Source organism: Chaetodon auriga, chromosome 23 (assembly GCF_051107435.1).
Source record: "Chaetodon auriga isolate fChaAug3 chromosome 23, fChaAug3.hap1, whole genome shotgun sequence".
Classification (NCBI taxonomy): Eukaryota; Metazoa; Chordata; class Actinopteri; order Chaetodontiformes; family Chaetodontidae; genus Chaetodon; species Chaetodon auriga.
This window is the reverse complement of record NC_135096.1, coordinates 16,958,160-16,973,398: the sequence shown is the minus strand read 5'-3', so window position 1 is coordinate 16,973,398 and position 15,239 is coordinate 16,958,160. Positions and strand designations below refer to the sequence as shown.

Here is a 15,239-nt window from a genome sequence, read left to right as displayed (position 1 = left end):
CCGCAGTGAAAAGTTAAGGATCTCTTTTTCTTATTTATTCTGCAGCTGTTACTCAGCCGGGATTTCTGAGGTGGACGTTAAGACCGCGTCCATGGCAGTAAAAGTAGAGGCGTTTGACAGCCTTAATTCAGCGTTAATGGGAATGTCCAGACCTGCAGCCGCTCTTGTTGAATGTATAAGCTATGACATTGATGAAGCAGTTCCTCTGGACCTGGAATTTACCCAGAAGGCTGTGTTACAACACCTGCTTATTGGCCCGGATGATAATTACAGTGTTCTGAGGAAACATGCCTTCAACAGGGATGTTGACAGAGGAACTATTTGTCTGTGCTTTTGTACATTTTTTTAATATAATGTCGTCAACCTGCCAGGGGCTGCAGAGGAAAATTAGCCTGTATGGCAAAACCTGGCACGCTCACCTGGACCCAGGTGCTCGTGTTAATTAAACAAAATAAACACAATCCCACATAAAGACATTTTTGGAGGTCACAAACACGGCTGCTTTGAGTTGAGTTTGTATGTTTTACAGTGTATTTTAAGATTCAGTTCAAACATATGTGCAAAAGAAAACTAACCTGCGGGTTTGGAACGTACCACTATTGGACAAAACCATTAAAATACACAGATTTAAGGACACGTTTTTCTAAGCGCACTTCTGGATTCTCTAATTTCAGGTGCTGCAGACTTTTCCCAGCTGAACGAAATTAAAAGAGTACTGGTGCCTACCCACAATGCACCTCCACCGCCGACAGTTGAGGCAGAGAGTCAGGTGTTACGCTGGTGGTGGCTAACGCAGCCTGGAGCCTCAGGCAGAGACGAGGAGGGGGCTCCAGAGGTCTGGTAAGCTCACTTCTTTCCAGCTCCACACCCCCTGATTTTTTCACACTCGTAGTCTTCAGACTCAACCGACGCTGACTCAAGTGACATCACTTGAGGCAATTCACCAGACTTCACACAGCTCCCTCTGGAGACTCTACAGGCTGCATACCACTTTTTTAACACCTGGAAACACACTTTCATGTGTAAAATCAGCAGAGTTCCCCTTTAACCGGCGTACAAGTGCACCGCTGTGACCGTGCATCTGACCCGGTCACGTGGCTGTTCACGTCTGATCACGTCCCAGATGTTGCAGTTGAGGGTTTGGTTGTGTTTGGTGTTAAATAACTCCAAAATAGTCGTGGATGGAATCAACTTTAAGGTTTGTTTTGCCAAGTCTGACTTGCTCGCCCACACCTGATGCTGCTCTTTGAGAGGGATGCTTATTAAGAGCTCGCTGATTGGCTAGCCTTGGCTAGCCTGATGGAAGCGCAACCACAAGCTGTTTTCCAGTTGTGTCGTGGGAATGAGCAACAGCATGCGGTTTATTTCTTCATGTACGCAGGCTGTCGGTAATGTGTTGTTTCCTTTATTAAAACGGGAGGGATGGAAAAAGTGAAGGAGGCACGGGAAAGAAAGACCTGGCAGGAATCCATTCCAGGCCAGCGGGAGCACAGAGGCAGTTTACTTCCGCGGGGAGAAGATAAAAGACTATCTTTGAATGCAGTTAATGACTTTCCTCACCTGAAGTCGGTGTTGATAACTGTTTCCTGAGTTTACCTCTTACCAGGCCAAACCCGGCCCGGGCCAGGTTTTTCCTCAGAAGCCGAACCTCCTCTGAAAGCAGACTCTGCAGCCTCTCTCTTATCTTGTGCGTTCTTATGCTCGGGGTACGCAAACTTCACGCCCATCTCTGCCAGGAGTTTAAGGTGGAAAGTTCAGAGCCTGAGAACGATGCACTAACGCTGCTTTCAGATCTCCTTTTAAAGAGTTTGTTGGAGAGAAACTGTCAGGGCAGCACCATTAACAGGTGTTCGCGCTGCCCTCCAGCTTCGGCTCTTTATAAAGCCTAAAGGTAGCTTTAACCTCGGCGCCATCACACTTAGGGTAAACAAACATGAACCGAACACGCAGCAGGAATCCACTTTTCAGAACCTGTGAATGAAATCGTGATGTGCAGACAACATGTATGGACTTTAATGCAAATCTCCCATTTTATCTGTGGAGGCTTTCAGATTTCTGGCAGCTTTTTCTGTGCGATGTGCAACAAAGTGAAGGCGGACGTCTAAAAACCTGGTAAGGACACAGATGTTTTATGTAAAAAAAAAAAAAAGCAGTTAACAGAAGGTCTTTGTGACCCCACAAGTCTGCCAGAAATCATTTAGAAGACGTTCAGTCTATATTCATGTGTCTGACTCCTGCCAGTAACGTTGTTTTGTCTTATCTGGAGAAAGTTTGCTGAGCCCAAATGTTCCTCGAGAGAAAATAATTCTCACTTCCGCAGCTGCCGCTTATCTCGTCTTAAATTCAAGTGGTTTCAGTTAATTGCGACAAATGTGGCGTCCCCGCAGCGCCGCCGTGTCCTTTGAGTGTCGCCCTACGTCATCACCAATTAAAGCCGAGCATTCGGGGACGTTAAGCTGCGTTAGTTTACGGAGCTTCGACCATAAACATCGCCATAAAATCAGATTATATGAATAAAAGGAGAATTTACAACAAAGAAAATCTTCATTTAGAAGAACCTGAATATGTGTGTGTGTGTGTGTGTGTGCGTGTGTGTGTGTGTGTGCGTGTGTGTTAAGCAGTCTTACATACAAGCAGCAGTTCTGTCTTTGTCCGCACAATCAGTTTTCAAGGCAATAACCGAAGTTCTGCACTGAGCAAAGTGCTTATTTTTAATTGTATGTTTTTAGGATATTGTAAAAGGAGAAGAGGGCCGTATACCTGGCTCCATCTGTCTCAAACGTAATATGAATTCATGGTGCGATACCTGGAGTTTATTAATTCAGGGCCACAGAGACGGCTGAATAATGAAATTTAATAAAAATTTTAGATGGACTAAAAGTCAGAGTGCTTCTGTCATTAATTTTAAAAGCACACATACCGTTAGGCTTTGCACAGTAATGGTGAATTCCTCCAGTGGGCTTCATGGTACACAGTCACTGTGGCCAGCAGAAAGGACTTTAACTTTCTCTGAATCCACATGAATTCAAGGTCCTCTTATAGTCAATGGGATTCTGCAAAAGGTGCACAGTTGAAAAAGAGTTTGCTTTAACACTCATTAGGGACTGTAGGAAAATTATTTGCGGATTGGAGGACGGCTGAGACCCTCTTTGTCCCTCTATTCCTCTTCAGATCAGATGGAAATCTTTTTTTTTAGGTGTTAGCTCTGCTGCAGTTTACATAAAAACACATGATCTTCTAAAATATGGCGCGTTTCTGTATGTAAAGTAGTCAAATAGCTCCACTTTAAGCAGCTGCAGCATTAAAATGCTGCTCACACATTTCTGCACCGCTTATAAACCAATTAATTAACAGTAATGTAAAACTTGCTTTTAGGGAGGAGGCTTTCGGTATTTGTGGCTGATGATGCAGTGCTTTGAATGCATCACCATGAGGCGGAAAACAGGCCTGTGTTAGCGGGAATAATCCCTCTTTTTTGACCCCCTGCTAACTTCTGCACAGTCCCTTGTTGAACTCGTTCTCAGCAGCAGGTTATGATGCTAATTGCTCAGAGGAGTTTTGGATCTGAACTTTAACTGCTTCATCAGGACAGAACGAGGACACGTAAATCTACACAAACTGATCTTGAACAGCTAAAGGTGCAGGTGACAGGTAGCTGAAGTCTGATGTTTCTCCATAAACACACACTAGCAGCCGCCTGAAGTACTCGTTACTGCTGCCATTGCTGGGCCGCAGCAGCTTCTCCTGACGCTCTGTTGGTATTTCTGGTTTTGGCATCATAACTTTTCAAAGCCGTTTCTTCAAAGGGAATGTTTTCTCATCTTCCTGTGACCCTCCTTTTTTTATTCCAACAGAAACTCTGAAAGACTCTGGTGCAGAGGTAGGTTCATCACACTCGACTAGATAACTTAGCACTAATGCAGCGCTTTATGTCATCGTCGGCACGCTAAAACTTAATTTCAGGTCAGAACAATAAATGTGAACCAATCAATTAAGTTTTTAGCGGCATGTTCCAGAGGTAATTTTCAGAGAGGAATTATATTCACTGAGAAACAGCCTTCAACATTTTATCTTAAATGAATCTTTTTAAAAGAAGTCCAAATTCTCTGCATAGCAGACTTCTTCACAATTAATTGGGTTATCAACTTCTTTTCACATATGATAAATTAAGTTTGGAGACAATTTGTGCGTCGCTAAACATGAACCAAAAGCTATACTTTAAATTTTTTGTATTTCCAGCCTTCAGGTTTTTTTTTTTTGGTTTTTTTTTTTTGCGGGGGCTTCATTTTTTTGTTATATGAGCTTTAAAAGAATAAACAAAATTGCGTCCTTGTTGCAGCAAATCTCCGAGGATCTCAGCACATCTCCGCCTGCCTCTGCTCGCTGTCTGTCCCTCTTTGTTTCCGTGTTGCTTATAACACATTGAGGCGGTACAATAGGTCCACTCCTGACCAAAAAGGATGCTGGCAGGAAAGTAAATCCACACAGATCCCTGTGGTTAGCTCATCCAACCTCACGTCCCGTGGACTTGCCACTATACCTCTGGCCCAGCGTGGGCTGCACTCAGCCATGCATGGTGCTATTGGACCAGCCATGGAGGCCCTCTGTACTTTGACCCCAGAGGAGATTGGATCCTTGGTCATGGAGGAAGTTCGCGGCGGCTGCCTCCGTGGCACCGCAATACGACTCCTGACAGTGGGACAATGTGTTAGTTGTGGAGTGATAAGACCCCAGGCTGCAATAAATCAGGAGTCAATAGAGGATAGAAAGGATGACCCGCTTCACTTTTTTTTTTTAGTTTTCTGTGAAAGTTTGAGTGCAGTCGATTCGTGCGGCTTCAGCCACCTATCGAACAACGTGATGAATCCTGAAGCGCCAGCAGGATGAGTTTGGTCTTATTCTGTGTTTTTCTCAGAGCTTGAAAACACACCACTGAGCCGCACCGTAGCTCCGGGTTTAGCAGAGTTTGACTCGAGATGTGGTGACAGTTGAGGGGTTGTTTGCTCGCGTTTCCAGAGACCTGTCAATCAAACCCGATCGAAATGCTAATGAAGCGTGCTAGCTCTTTTTTGAGTGTTAAAACCTCAATAAATATTAACGTCGAAAGATTGTTTTTTTGCTAATTTAGTCATGAATATTAAATGTTATTGAGCCATAATTCAGATTTGCAGAGTTTTCAGGTGCTTTAACCATAAAAAAGGTGCGTAGACATTAAATGTAGTAAAATATTCACCAGTTTGTCCACATTCTACCCTCAAAAATGACCCTTCCTCCCTTTTTGACCCCTCTCTCCCTCCCTTACATCTACACTTCCATCTGGAGGTCAGAGACGCGTTGTTGGCTTTATTTTTCCTGCCGTCCGCTGACATTTTAAAAAAACTGTACGCTTCCTTTAAATCTAACAAGACGACAAATGCGTCGGACATTGCACTGATCTTTCTCTCTATCATCCGTTCATCCAGCTGCTCGTTCCAGCAGTCGTTTTGTTCATAAAATATAGAGTATTGAAGGCGTGCGCCAAATGTAACCTTGATTACGTTTGAAATGCACTCCTCAAGTCCTAACGGCTTAAAAAAAGTAAAATTAGCCCATCAACTCGGTGTACATTTGGCAGCAAAAAGGCATCCCTATATTTTGTGAGCAGGTATACTTCCTCCTCTTTTGAAGGTGTTTGTCTATGGAGTGTCAGAGCTGTCAAATGATGTTGTCACATAAACATGTCACGGCGAGATCCAATATCTAGCCCCCGTCCAGTCGCTGACAGTGCGACGCTCGCTCCGTTAAATCCTTTCCTTGCCTGCACAGTGTGACTCTTCACAAACAAACAAACAGAGACAAAAGACAGCCGGATTCTCACATGTCGACATCCAACTCTTTGAAAGCCAAAAAAGAAGGGAGCGCTTCCAGTGAGCGGGTGTAGCATCCAGCAACTGTCTTCCACTTAACTACCCATAGCTTTTGAATTGCATTAGAATACATGAGGACTCCTAGACAGCAAGGTGCTCTCCCCTGGTTCCTAATGTATGACTATTTCATATGGACAGCAGAGGGGGGCGAGGGGGAGCTGTCTGTGGGGGTGATTGACACGGGCCCACATTAGGAGCAGCTTTTGGAAATGGGTCCGTGGAGACTTGGCGGACTGGGTCTGCTGAAGGAACGGTGTCTCCGCGAGGAGCCGTGCCTTCTTAACCCCACTCATTGGTATGCCGATGTGCGGGTAGCGAGCCGTGCTCCAAACGGCACAGCCTTCCAGACTGCTTCACACACACACACACACACACACACACACACACACACACACACACACACACACACACACACACTCCGAACACACCGCTACGCAGGCACAATCCCACCGAGGACCCGTGACGATATGCAGCGTGGAATACTGAATCAAAATAGGCTCCAATTAATAATCACATAGTTAGTTCATTTTTAGGCTCCCTGTGTGCACACGGTGGCCTGAAGGAGCTCATCCTTCCAGAAGTTTCAGCAGGGAAAAGTTTCTCTCTCTCTCTCTCTCTCACACACACACACACACACACACACACACACACACACACACACACAAAGCGTCAAACATGTCAAGTTGGTGGAAATAAGAAAGCACAGGCCCTTGAGTCTGTCCCTCCCATCCCTCCCACATGTGACAAAACACAGGCAAAATAAAATGTTTAAATTTGGTTTCAGATCTCACTTCTGGTCTCCAGAATGGGAGGAATAACATGTCAGCATTGAGACATACTCTGCTGTCAGGTAAGAAGACAGAATATCACTTTACCCTATTGTGACTTTGAACTATATGACGGTAAGCAGACAGATTGTTTTTGTCACAGAACTAAGTGACCTTGAACCCAGCCGTTCTCTTTTCAAACTCTTCCTCCGTACATCTAAAAATATTCCCATCAGAAGCAAACTGATAGAATTTACAAGACCTAATGTCATTGCAAAGAAATATTACCACAAACATACAGTACATATTTTTGTCTTTATCATTCGAAGGGAGTTATCATTTAGCAAGCTTTGAGGTCCAAGGTGAGACAGGAATATTTGAGTACGCCTAATGAAAGGCAATATAAAAGGTGCCTCTCGTGTTGTTTGAAATCAGCTTGTTTTGTTTTTTGGCTATGTTACATGTGCTGGCACTAATTATACAAGCTAGGTAGTCCTCGCACATTCAAAAAAGAAAACTCGACCATTTTTGACATGTTCATTTAAAGTTACTAATCAGATGTAAATATGCAAAGCAGGTCCCGATGGGATTTCTTTGATATGCAAATTGAAAGTGCAAACAAAGGTGGGGGAGATGAAGGGTTTTTTTTTTTTTTTTTTTTTTTTTAAAGAAAATCTCAGAGATGGTATTGTCATGACATCCTGTTGGGAAAGAAAAATGCGAGATACCACCTTTAACGGCGTTTTGTCAGACCGAGGCCAGAGCCGGTAGCACGGCTGCGAACGTGTGGGCGCTACCGCAAACACGCGCTCACATTTTCACCACAGCCAAATTTTTGACTCCTCTTCATATATCAAAGGCCGCCTCCGATATGAATCTAGTCCTATTTGCCATTCGCCTGCATCAGAACATGTAAACAGGCGTGACAGTGTTCTTGCCCCCTCCTCCTATCATAACAGCAACTTACTGGCCAGTTATCTGTTTGATGGGATGTAAAGGGAAGGTCAGTGTTTCCATAATTCACTCCAGAACCATAAATCACATTATATGATCTCCTCTGCACGGCGAGCTGGAGAGCGCCGTTCGTTCTCGATGCAGAGAGCCACCAGTTCACTGCCGTGTAATGTGCCACTTATAGGCACAGGTGGGGGGGGTTTAAAGACTTTGTTTTCCTCCCTCTGTCGCTACCTGTGCCTTCAGATTCATCGTTAAAATCTCACCAGCCCTAAATGCAATCAACATTTTCGGCACGTTGGCGCAATATTAGCCACGCGGCGCCCTGACTCTGGCTGACAAAAGTCCCTTTGTGGTCAGCGATGGGAAGCAATGGAGGGAAACTGACTTTTATTGACACGAGGCTGTCAGAATGGAGACGGCGCCGCTGTTCATTTCCAATTTCAGCCCACAGATTGGAATCCGCCGCTGGGCTCTCCAGTGTCTCAAGCACCATTTTCTGAACCTATGGTGTGGAAAACATGATTTAATTCCTGTTCAATGCTTTTCATCAGATTCTCCATCTCTCCAAATCGTCTTTGTGTGGCATCATATTGAAGGAGTAATTGTGCATCACCGTGGATGGTGGAGTGCAGCATCCTCTGGTAAAGCCGGGGGTGAGATTACAGCTGGACAGCCGCGCTGCAGAATCTCATGTGAATGAAGTTGTGGCTTGATTACTTATTTCTGTGGCACATTCACCTCTTGTGAGTTGCATAAAAATGAGTCATCTTATCGGCGTTGCTGCCGTCTTTGCTCTGCGCCGACTGCCCACAGTCCTGTGCTGATGTTCTCTTTCAGTGGAAGTGACTCAGGCCCTGCAGTCACAGCAGTGAAAACAACTGCGACTAATGAAAAGTGACTGCAAACCAATACCTGGCTATATGATCAATATTTTAATTACATCTTTGCGGAAAGCAGCCCGGTGCTGCTCCTTCACTAATAATATGTTTATTCACGCAGAAGTGGAAGGTAAATAAGTTGGATTTCCTCTTGCACTGGGCTCTTTTTTCCTGAAGCTTTCAGCCACATCTCCGGGTCTAAAGTACTTAGTAACATGACTTATGACATTACTTTTCATTACTCTGCCTCTGCGTGCTGCACTTTAGAAATACTCAAGTCAGAAGCAACGTTATAATACTTTTAATTTTCAGGTTTATTTAATTTTAAAGTAGTTTGTTTTTGCTCATGTGAAGTTACGTATGCAAGCAAAATAGGTTTAATGCAACCAAAGGCTTGAAATTCAAGTGTTTCTGTTTGTGTTTTATGTATATATTATGGTTTCAGCTCCAGTCTTAGCTCCTGATAATAACCCTGGTCAAGTGTTAGCATATAGCTCGTGACTCAGATCTTGAACGCAGCTTCTGCTCCTGTGGTGTAACTCGTAGCTATTTGTTTTGTGTGTGAAGGTCAGGTGGAACATAGAGTCTGAGAAAGGCTGCAGCAGGCCTGTCATTCACACAGCTGAGGAGTGGGCTGCGTACCCAGAGCCGTTCTGGATCATTCTTAAATGATCTCAAAGCTGTTTCTTCCATATTAACAACGCCGAATTAGTGAGGTCGGTTTAGTAGTTTATATGTTAAAAACTCTCCTCGTTGGCGGGCCTGGTTTCGCTTGCATGGCTGCTGTGAAATGTGGATGTTTGTCTGCAGAGCGAGCGATTTGAGACACTGGTGAATATTTGGGTTTAGTCGGGTTCAATCCCTCCCTCACGTAATCAATTCTGTATTTCAGCCGGTCCAATCTGGCGACCCTTCGCACATTTAGCAGGAAAAGAGCCATCAGCAGCTTTCTTACCAACACTGAGTCCTCTTGAGGCTCCTGGGGCTTCAGCCCATGATGCATTCACTTGCACTCAGTCTTTGGAGGCTCGCTACTGTGAATTTCCAACCAGCCGCTTGATGTAATATGCAGTATTTTGAAGTAAATTGTCCAAAACTGACCTGCAGATCCATCCTGACACATTCTGTCTTTATGATGATTATTATAACCAAACTGTAGATTGTAAGAGTGAAACATCAACGCTGCAGTCCTTGGTGAATTCACCTGTAAATTAACTTGGAGACCCTTATTTGCAGACATTTGTTGCCACATCTGTTGGTCTTTCATGGATAAACGCCGCACTTAACCTCCGTGATGAGACGCATTCGTTATTCTGAAGGTAGATCGATTCATTTAAAAAAAAAAATTAGCTTTCAATGTGATTTTTTTAATGACTTGGCAGACGTATTAATATCTCAGTGACACAGTTGTGTGGTGGAGTTCAGGGCAAATGTATCATAATTGCTTCAGGACAAAGAGATTTATCACAGGAGGCAGAAATATATCCTTCACGCCGTGTATGTTTTCCTACTTGTTGACGGGCTATTGTAGCGCTGGAAGTATGGAGGGAAAAATAGAGAGAGGGATTTATTATCCTGCATTGAAGTTCACCCCAAAAGAGCTAGCATTTCACAGGAGCTGCACGCTGACCTTTCTGACAGCCAAAAATGTCATTGAAGGTTTAAGGCAAAGAAATCCAGTCGTATTTAACCAAGCCTTCAAAATCTTTGACATTTCTTCTGATGTTGCCACAGGATGGCACCCTGAAGACTGAGCGCTGGCCTTCTCATAGGGAGCCGTAGCTTTCCACACATACAGGCTTCACATGGAAGCAGCCCCTGTGCAAACACCAGTCTTCACTATGAAAAGAGAGGATTTAGAGATATGGCATCGCAGCTGATGGAAGATATGATTTGATCCTTTTTTTAAAGCCTCCTTTTGTCTCCTTTTCTCTCACATGAATGGGTTATTAATTAGGAAAGACACACACAGGTCGCATGGCAGCGGCTGCAGATTATTTTAGAAAGATTACAGAGGTGAAATCAAGAGAGTGTTCAGCTCCTAAAGCGCCCTCTTTCTTCCTTACACACTTTATTTACTTCTTAATTCTCTCACTCTTTGCAGTGTGCCCCCCCCCACCCCCCACCTTCAATAAACCCACACATGATGGCTCACACACACGCAAGTACACACACACACACACACTCCTGTGAATCAGTATGGTGTCAGTCCGCATCTTCCCTGCCACTCACTAAATTGGAGAGAGAGCTGCTCTGCGCTCAGGCAGAACTAAACTAGGAAGTGCTAAAGCTGGAGGCAGAGACAAGGGACAAGGATGGGGGTGGGGAGGGGAGGCCGGGGGGGGTTGTGAAAGAGAACACAGGGGTGGAGGTAGGAAGGGGGGGTCATGGTGTGTGTGTGTGTGTGTGCGTTGAGGGGGACGCACTCTCAACACCACTGGATACCACCGCGGTGGTCCCTCACTGATTCACATTCCCCTAATGCCAGTTGGCAACCTCTTGGACAGGCACACTCTCTCCACACACACACACACACACACACACACACACACACACACACTCAGAGCTGCTCGCTACCCCCACGCCGCTCTAACTCGCTCACTCTTTTAGAAAATGGACACAATGGCATGGATGGGTTCGGCTTTAGATGAGGCACAGCCGCAGATTGAGGTCTTTACACTGGCGCAGTCGTCTCAGCAGATTGACATCACCTCCAGGAAAGAGGCTGAGGCTGCCGGGAATATCAGAGCGAACCCTCCGTCAAGGAAAACACACGATGTGCTATTTACTGAACCGCCAAAGCAAGAGCAGTTTGACGACGCAAACATTTCTTCTCATTCACCCACCTTTTGCCACAAACAGTCACAGATCTTAAACCCACACTTTCCACATGAAAGTCAATGATTATTTTAAGGAAGAGCAGAGGCAAACTAGTTGGAAGACCGAAAACTCAACTCCTCTAACCTTCCCGTTCTCGTACAATTAGCCTGAAACGCCTGTCCAAGACACGCTCAAAGGAAAATGAAAGGTGCTCTTGAAGCGTTTGGAGTGCACGCATGATTTTGGTCTCTTTTCAAACACTCTGAAACAAGTGCTGCTGGCATTGAGTCACGGAAGTCTGAACACACCGAAGTGGAAGGTCCTCATTTCCACCTGAATTTTCTTTTTTTCTTTTTTTTTTTTGCAGATAGATCCTTGCAGATGATATATCTGGGCCTTATTAGCTGGAAACACAATGGGGGCACAGCATGAAGCCTTACCCTACTTTAAGTTCAATAGAAACTGATAAGAGCACCACAGAAAATTCAATGTTTGTCGAGGCGTTCTCAAACTGTGCTGCATTTATCCAGATGAATGTCTATATTTATATTCAGGCAATCTATATATCATTCTAAATTGCCATTGGCCATATGAAGCGCCAGTCATCTGTACAATGGGCTGCAATTGGCTGGAATTTTAAACAAAAGAAGATAACAAGGCCCTTCTTTACTACGAGGACTCTCATTGGGTATTTGGCTGTGAAATGGAAGATCCTGACTGGTCAAGCGAGGTGTCAATCATCGTAGGCTTTCCATGAGTTCTTACAGCGTTTTGGATTGGTTGGACTGTTATCAATCAATCAATCAATCAATCACTATCAGTGCTGATAGTGTTTGACTGCAAGTTGGCACCTTATCAGTGATATTTAAACCTGCGTTAGTTGATGTTTTTGGCCACCTGGGGGCAGCAAAGCAAGCTGGAAGCTCAACATCGACATATGGAGTTGTTCCATCAGCGTGTGTTGGTTAGCATGTCAGCTTTGAGTCGTGTTTCTGACCATCTGGGGAACCAAAGTCCAGTCTCCACTCTCCTTTGAGCCTGTTTTTGGTCTCTACCAGCTCTTGAGAAAATATCTGTCTGTTTAGCAGCTAACTCACTTGAGCCAGCGTGAAATGATAAAACATGGGGATGTGGAGTTAGCTGCTCCTCATTGCTGCTGCAGGCCGATGGCTCTAGACTGCATCCGTTGAACCTGGTCTCTGTCAGCCCTTCTGTCCTAATAGCCCTTATTTGATCCAGCATACCCAAATGTAGTTGCTAAATTAGTAGCCACGTAGCTGTATATCAAGCTACATTTCATTGCTAACCAGTTATCAAAGCAGGTTTGGCATTTCTTTCTGTGTAGTTGAAGAGGGGAGGTTGTTGGCTCTTCAGTTTTCCCTCCACCATGGAAAGTTAACTACTATATGTGCAACAAAAGCAACTTATCCCTGCACATTATGAAGAAGGTATAATTGAATTTTTCAGTGCTTATCTAGATGGTGGCTATTATCTTTTCAAGGTGGACACAAATAGTTGCTATTGGCCAGTTTTGGAGGACAAGAATTGCAGAAATATTTCAACGCAAGGCCGAATTGTTGAGGCTACTTGAATGTCTGACTCGTGTTTAAGCACTTCATGTCAGCCAAGAAGAAGAAGAGGAAGAAGAGGGAAGAAAAGAATAATAATAATGAAAACGAAGATCTCTAAATATGTATGTTAATCTCTGTGACGCATGAAAAAACACAGTACATGCTGTGTACTGGGAGTATTGTACATCACAGAACTTTTCGAGGATTAACCTGAATCGACTTGAACACACACACACACACACACACACACACACACACACACACACACACACACACACACGCACACACACACACGCACACACACACACAGCTGTGTCTTTGGCTCCCCTCCAGGACTTGTGACACGCAGACAGACTATACTTTAGTCCATCTGGCTGCGTTTTCACATTTCACTTTCCTTACATTTGTACAAGCGCATCTTTATTCACACTCAGAGGCTCAAACCTCTGTCATTGTATTCAGGGCCCGGTTTCGTGGGAGCTCTTACCTTGAATCTTCAATAGCGTGCGTAAACAGATGTCTATATGAGCCCGGAAACAAGAAAGAAAGAAAAACTTGATTTAATGTGAGCGTTTTGATACGTAATTTTCACGTGTGCCACTTGTGTCTGGTGTCCTTTCACAGAAACAATAGCGGTTACCTTTTGCTGGGGTCTATTCACGGCCAGTCATTTAAAGAAAGGGGGGAAAGATTTTCTATATGAATTAATTACAAATGCTTGGAAATGTCAAGTATAGATAAAGCTTAATACCCTGTCTCCTCCCTTCTGCAACAGAGAAGCTTTTAAATGGCTCTCTGCCAGCCCCTATCTGCCAAACGACACCAAGGTTACTGGGAGAAGCTGAAATATTCATAATATATGCAAAACCACCGCTGTCCATGGACAGTGTTCATTGGAATTCAAGAGCGAGCTTCAAACCTTTGACAACTGCTTAAGTAATTAGTTGCTGGGAGAGCGACACCCCCCTCCTCCGCTGCCTCCCTCTGCATTGCTGCTGAAACTGGCAAGTAAATATTAGAGCATTTTATCTCTTCAGTTTGATAGTGTAATTGAATGTGTTAAGGAAAGGTTGTTAGATTTCATGTAATCTAAACTCATCTAAAGATTGTTTGATATGAAACGCTCCACTGTTCACATGCAGCTGTATGACTAAAGGGATTTCGCTCAGCTGATTTGAACTACAAAGCCCGCGTCGCTCTTTTCCTCCCTTTAAAACACTTTGAAGACTTGCACCAAATTGCACTAAAGGCCCGCTCTGTCTTCTGAGTTGAATTCGTAATGCGAGTAAACGCCTGCGTTTAAGAAAGCAAACGCATTTGCAGGAAAAAAAAAAATCTCAAATCAAGGCGTTAACTTTAATCAGGAATCCTGAATTTTGCATGACAGAAAAGTCCCACTGCTCGCTCATGAGTTATGTAACACTCAGGTTGCCTCGTGCCAAATTCTGCCGTATTTGACTTACAGATTTTGGCCGATGTATTATTAATAGCAGACAACAAAGAACAACATGTTTTGTGTTGAAACAATGGGAGAATTCAGCGTCGGACATGTTCCTGTGCCGCTTCTCTGCTGTATCTTCACTCTCCCCCTCTGCAACTGCTCGTCACTGGTCAGTTCGTCAAGGCTGGGAGCCGCCGCACAATGAGAATCATGCCCGAATTGGAGCCGAGCCAAAGCCCATTCAGAGCGACTCCTCGTGTCTAACGCATTACCCCGGCTTATTAATCTGGAGAGACCGTGTTTTTGTGTTTACTAAGCATGATTCGCTTCTAATTAAAGCAAAATAATTATACTTCAAAGGAGCAGGGAGGCAGGATAACTGTTCAAAGACGAGAGCCCCTCTTGTCACAGGGAGAATTGCTTAACACAACAATGCAGGACAGCGAAGTGAAGCCAATGGACTGCAGAGATGCTGAAGTCTGTTTATTTTCTCCAGCTAAAAGTGCTAAATCACAGTCAGTTTCACACATACAGCACCACGTGTTAATGAACATTTCTGAACACCTGCGTGTCATAACTAAACGATTTGATTTCACCGTGAAGTTCTTCGTAATGTACAGTGCGGCGGATGTCCTCCCTGATGATCAATCATTGAATAGATTCATAGCTTCCGCACGCTTTAGTCTTGAATTTGTGCAGTTTGTTGATGAATTTACAAAAGAAAGATGGCATTTAATGGGATTAATACAGTCAGAATCATCATCAAAGGCTGGATGAAGCAAGTGAAAATAAACAATATCCTAATTTGAATTTATTCGGCATCTTAAATCAAAGCACTTGTGTGCAGCCGACTAACTCGCTGTAATATGAACATGTAAGCCTGACTCCAAGGTTTGGCT

General features: G+C 44.2%; 1 protein-coding gene across 1 annotated transcript in view; it reads left to right on the top strand.

Annotated features, from left to right (window-relative positions):
- LOC143316249 (fidgetin-like) overlaps nt 1-15,239 on the top strand; it is a 69,879-nt gene that overhangs the window by 6,248 nt on the left and 48,392 nt on the right. Inside the window, exon 2 of the mRNA XM_076724108.1 lies at nt 675-840. The gene's annotated coding sequence lies outside the window, so the exon portion shown is untranslated. The remainder of the gene's footprint in view (nt 1-674; nt 841-15,239) is intronic.